We start from the raw sequence: 6,373 nt of genomic DNA on the forward strand, positions 1-6,373 counted from the left end.
AGGCTTTCCCACCAGAACCTCTGGGAGAGGAAAGACAGCGGGCTCTGGGCTGTTTTAAAGGGGACTGCAAATGGGGCATTTTTGCATACATGAAGCCCAGAGGGACAAGTCTTTGTTGATCTGGCTGCTAGAGAAAAACAAACAAAAGGGACAAAAGGCTGAGGATCAGAAAGAAAAAGATTGCTCATAGAATTATGAGATTAGATTAGACCATGAAGATCCAATTGTAGCAGCCCAATTAAATTTCCTCTGAGGTTAGCGTGACCAGCCTTCCAGATCCAGAGGCAGCTGGAGCACAGGGCTTGGTGATGGACGCCAATCCCGATCCTTTTTCTAAGAGCTGGTGGCAAGGGTTCAGGTCCCATGACCAGTGGGCAGGTGTGAGAGGTACACCTCCCATCTCCGGCATACTGGGGCAGCACACCTGGGTGCAGTCATCTTGGGGTGAAGTTCCTACTATAAAAAATTTTTCTTAACGTCCACTTCTTTTCCTTCTTAGTACTTAGCACAACTTATTTAATATTTATTTTGTTTAATTTGAGCCAACCTCAGCTCTGTAAGTGCCACAACCACCCACTACGTTAATCGAAACCTTGAGAAAGAGAGAGAGAAGTTGCAGCTGAACACATTTTTTTACTTGCTCAACCAACTAACAACCAAATAAATGTCCAGGGATGGTGTGAAAACTACCTGTGGTGAGTTCCTAAATGCCAACAACACTAATAGGTGACAGGGCGATAGTGTAGTTGAATAAGTCAACAATACACCACCATATTTTATTGACAATTAGTCATTGTTACTATAGCATATGGCTAACACTGGCTACAGTTAGTGTTTATTGAATTAGTGAATTGATGAATGAATGGAAAATGGGAAGGGGGTATATCTCACTCAGTGTTATTTGAAGATGAAAGGAGGCAACTGGCAATTAATGAATATGCCACAAAGTTTTATTGAAGCTAGTTAATCCGAGGGTAATTTTTTATGGGTCAACAATAACTAACGTTTGTGAATATCACTATGTTCCAAGCACTCTCCACCTTTGAGTGCAAACTCAAAGGTTATAACTACGCTCTGACAGAAACAGCATCATTATTATTCCCACTGTATAGAGGAGGAAACGAGAGATCAGGGAAGCCAAGTTATTGATCCAAGTTCACACAGCTGGAAAGTTAGAATGCAGTCGACTGTAATTTCAACTGGTGTGGATGTTGCCAGCTTCCGTTTAATTATTGCAAGAAACTCGTTAAAATGCATCCCTTCCAATGAGACTTTCTTTGGCCCAGATGGAAGGCTGGTGGTGTGTTCTCTTTGGTCCTCATACCAGCCAGGCAGATCACCTCTCATATGTGGTTGGAGGCATATGGCGGGGTTTGATTTTACTTTACGGCATTGGGGCTGAAGGATTGAAATTACTACAAGGGCAAAGGAAGAAACACTTATTGAATGTCTTCCACGTGCCAGAAATGGGTAGGGGCTTTGCAGAAAGTATTCCATTTGGTCTTCACGGTGATCTCGTGAAGAAAGTATAATGATCTCTGTTTTACAAAAGAGGGAACTGAGGCTTAAAGAGGTTAAATAAATAGCTTATTATGAGGCAGAGCTGGGATGGGAACCCAAGTCTTCCTGGATCCTTCTAACACAAGGCTCATAGATGGGTGAATTTGATCTAAAATAGGGGCAGAAAAGCAGGAGCCTAGGTAAAGAACAGGCCCCCAATTCTGTTTCCTTCTTTCTTTTCTTGTTGTCCTTCTGTCAATAAATAGTTATTGAGAGCCTGTCACATGCTGGGCTCTGTGCTAGGAGCTGCGGATATAGCATTAACAAGATTGATATTCAGGGAGGCAGAGAGAGCTAGACAGATAATAAAAAAGAACCAAATAAACACGGTAATTATAGATTGTGATACGGGCGAAGAAAGCCACAGTAACTAGGGTGACCTTGAAAAGTGTCGGTAAGTAGAAGGACACTGGGCGCCAAAGGCGGTGGGGGTAGCAATGCCAAGATGAGAGAGGACAGGTACTTATGCAGGCTGGGGGCAAGCTCAGACTCTGCCTCCTCACAAGCCTGCCAGGCTGGGTGGGTGGTTTCCCTCCCCACCTACAGCAGTACCCGCTGGCTCCTGCTGAGGGCGCTGCTCAGGGTCGTAGGATTTCAGATAGACAGGAAACCTCGGGAAGGAGGCCTGCCTCTCCCCGGGATGGGCACAAATCCAGCCGCAGTTTTCCCATCTGTCAAATGAAAATACTAATATCCACCTCGCAGGGCCATCATGCAGATCAAATGATGTAGAGTCTGGGAGAATTCAGATGGATGAGTGACAAACTGCATAAAAGTGAGGTGGGATTGTAGCAAGAGGGAACAGTCAGACAGAAGGAAGAACTTTTTGACTGAAAGGACGATATGATGCTGAGGCAGGTTTCCAGTGAAGAATTCACGTGTAATTGACAACATAAAATAGAAGCAATATCTGCCTCAAGTAAGTACCCGACACTTCACAGACTTTATAGTGTGGAATGAGTAAGTGTAGAAACGAATGAATTTTTAAACAGTCATGACTTGCAGCAGAGATGGCTTAAGGAACTCGGGAAGTCTCTTTGCTATTACTAGGTCAGGGATTCCAGAAAATTCTCTATAAAGAAAAGTGAAGGTATTACCAATTGGAATATTGAAAATTAGCTCACTGCCACTGCAAGGATAGCCCACATCAGCTTGACCAAGAAGGGGCCTGGAGACACAACAGCCTGGAGACTCTTAACTGCAGGTGAGGAGATGGCAGGGTACAAGCACCGCAGAAAGAATATACCTTTATCTGGAGCTGCTCAGAATAGCGAGAGGGAGGGCGGCTCTGAAACCCAGGTGTGATATCAAGGAAAGACCCATGGTAACCAGATGAGCCAGCTCTCCACTGACCAACTTGTGTGACTGGGCCCATCCACAGCCCCTCTCCTGGTGCAGTAATTTCCTTCTCCGGGATGTGGGGGCTACGTTGCTGGAGCCTGCCTACAACCGTTCGAAAAGCAAAGATATGCTATGCACAATGTCCAGGATGACTTCTGTTAACTGGGGGCAGGGACAGTCAACTGTGTGAAGCCAAACCAGCATCCTTCTGTCAGATGTCCTGTCTTCTCTTCATCACCAGTCACAGACAGGGCCTAGAAATGGCTCAGCATCTGGTCTCTAGCCACCAAATAAATATATGTGGATGGCGTTTACTGTATCTGTGTTTACAAATTAGCCTGCCTGGGGTCTGGCTGTTAGAGTCCCTGGGGCTCCCCCACACCCACATGGCTAAGCACGCAAAGACAGGACCTACTGCACCGCCAGCTTCCAAGCAGCAGCTGAGGGGATTAAAGAGGATTGCTTCCTGAGGCAGCACTCCCTCAGCTCAGCTTGTGCCTGAGGACGGATGATCAGGGACCCAGCTAGGGGTTGGGGGTCAGTTGAGATGGCACCATGTAGAGAAGTTTGCTAGAGGGTTTAGAACAGGACAAGAAACATGTTGGAGTGAAGAGGCAAGAGATTCGAGCAGCAGCTGGGCAAAGCAGAAGGCAGGGCAGGGAAAGGAGGAGAGGAAACGCCTTGACTATTGGCTGCCTAAACGCCTTGACTATTGGCTGCCTGAGGTTTATAGCAGGTCTGGGGAGTCCGGAGCCTCAGGCAGAAAGGAAGCTGCAAGGCTCATTCATGAGGCAGACCCAGGCAGCCTGAAGAAAGGCTTACCCAGGAGACGGAGCCCAAAGTGGCTCTCTCTGGTCCACACTTAAACTGTGTGTCATTAGAAACATATTTCTCCTCCTTTGAGGCACTACAGAGAGTGGAATCACTGGGGACTCACCTCCATGGTGAAAGAATACAAGACCAAGAGTGAGGGGCTCATGATAAGCCCCTTCCAAGACGGTGGAGAAAGACTTCCAAGAGCACCAAGCCATGCCATTCCTGTAGACAAGTGGCCCTACACCACCTTCCAGAGAGATAGACATAGGTTCCATGACTTTATAAGGAACGTGGCCAGAAGTTTATGTCCATTTCCCTCTGAAATCTACCTGTGCCTCTCAATAGCTCTACAGACCAAGCTTCTTCCTGACATCCAGCCCAAATCCTTAGGCTGAGATTTGATTCTATGTCATTCTGTCATCTGTAGGTTTGAGAAAACCAGCCCCTTCATATGTCAGCAATTTTGGCCTACAACCCTCAGCCGAGCTGATCAAATGACAACCTGTTTCCCAACCTCACTTCACTGTCCCTGTAGTCAGACCGTGGGAAGAAACTGGCCTATTTCACGCCCTGAGCACCAATCTCCCCAGTCATGTCACTCCAGGTGCCAGCTTGGACTGGGTCACTTCCGCTCCCTCTCCACACCCCTTCCCTTACTGCCGCAAGAGAATTAAAGAAGCATCTTTGTGGAAATCGAAATCTGCAAACACTACCATAGGCTGCAAAACACCCAGCCAAAGAAACATATGTTTAATAAAAAGGGAATAAAATCCAAATCCTGTACACACTTTTCTCCACTTCTTGGCTACCCTTTTTCTCCAGAGGGCTTCATCCAGTCTGGGCCTTAATATTGGTGAGCATCTGCACTGGCTAAGGAAGGAAACCTTGAGTTCTTACACAGTGGATTTGGACAAAGGATTCTCAGACCTGGTTTACATAAGCATTGGGTTAGGATCTCTCAGAACTCCTTTTCTCTTCTCTATCTAAAGAGATGGAATGTTGGAAGAAAAGATGAGCTTTCTCTCCTGAACCACTCCATTCCACTGGGGTTGTCCAAGAAACAGACTGGGTCAGAGAGACCCATCAGGTACAATGTGCCTGTCGTTCATGCTCGTCCTCCCAGTGAGATGGAAACTTCTGCAGGGTAGGGACTGTGTCTTTACTCTTTAGCAATGTCTGGCCTTCCACAGAAGTTTTCTCAGTGACCCTCTGACCATTTCTGTGACTTATCTCTGAATCCGACTCAAGCTCTCCCTCCTCAATGCATAATTAATCAGTGCTTCACCCCCTGACAGCATCAGAATACCCCGGTCCCTGCAATGGTCGAATGCACCTTCCAGCACAAGACTGGGACCATGCTTATCTCTCCAAACATCTCATCACTGGACTTGGACTCCAAGGGGCCAAATTTCAGGGAGTCTTTTCCTATGAGAAGCTAACAACAGTTAGTCATAGTTTCCCAGTACTGTTGAACTCTTCAAGGACAAATGGCAGATCTGGATAGAGCCAGAAAGTTCCCAAGAATTTAATCAAGGGCAGTGAAGCATGAGTCTTTCCCTAGGGGTAGTCACCTGAGAGAACTTTGGTTGTTCTAACTGCAAAGACAGTATTAACCTGTTGCTTTCAACTGGGTTGTGTTGCATATTTAAATCCACTCCCTGGGGATATGGTGGCATGTTGATATACCTTGGTAGACACAGTTCCTGAATCCAAGCCAAGAAACATTGGTGTTTGTGCAATTGGAAGAGAGGGAGGGCCAAGGACATTGGGAAATTCTAAAAGAATTGAAATTTCAAGCTTGTATTTCACAACGTATTGGAAAAAGAATCTTGTTTTAGAAGCATAGGTGGGTAATATGCGTCTAACTGGAATGAAAAGTTTATAAGGCTTGATAACTGCAGAACGTAGCAAAGGGGAGATACAGACACACTGATACAGACTATTGTCTACTGGGGAACGGATATAGGAAAATGACAGGCTTCTTCGAGTGAGGAACTTATTGATCCAAAACGCTGGATGAATTCAGGTTTATATTTTTCCTGGGGACTTTGAGCAAGTCATAGCTTCCTTTGCGCCTCAGTTTCTACATTTGTACAATGGGTGAGCTGGACTTGATGAGCCCTTAGAATGAGTAGTTAAAAATTAGTTTCATTGCTCTGTTTTTTTAATGTGAGAATGTTGGGTTGAGTTTTATATTAGCAGCTAGAACCCTTAGTAAGAGTTTTCAAGAAGCAACTACTTGGGGTAGAGCATCTTTGGATTCCCAATAGTCTTGAAGCTGTCCATTGTTTGCATCATTCTTGGTATTTTTCTGCTATTCTTCAATCAGAGTCTGGGAGTTCCTTGGGTTCAGGCATCACTCCCTTTGTTTGCTCATGGATTCTGACAAAACAATGGCCAGGACAGCCACATTCGTTCTCCGAAAATCCTTTGTAACACACTCAGCAAGGATGGTTTAGAATCAGCGAGCAGACTCCAGTGAGCCCTTTCACCTTAAGGTTATTTTTTGTTTATGGTTGACTTTTCTAGGCATTTCCCTCCTATATATTTCCATTCTAATTTTTCCTTCATCCTTTTTCTTTTTTTGAAGATTTTGGTTTTTTTTTCTTTTGTTTTTCCAATTTCCACATACGCCCTGCTTGTTCAGGAAGATTTA

This window comes from Rhinolophus hipposideros, assembly GCF_964194185.1.
Source record: "Rhinolophus hipposideros genome assembly, chromosome: 24".
Taxonomy (NCBI): Eukaryota; Metazoa; Chordata; class Mammalia; order Chiroptera; family Rhinolophidae; genus Rhinolophus; species Rhinolophus hipposideros.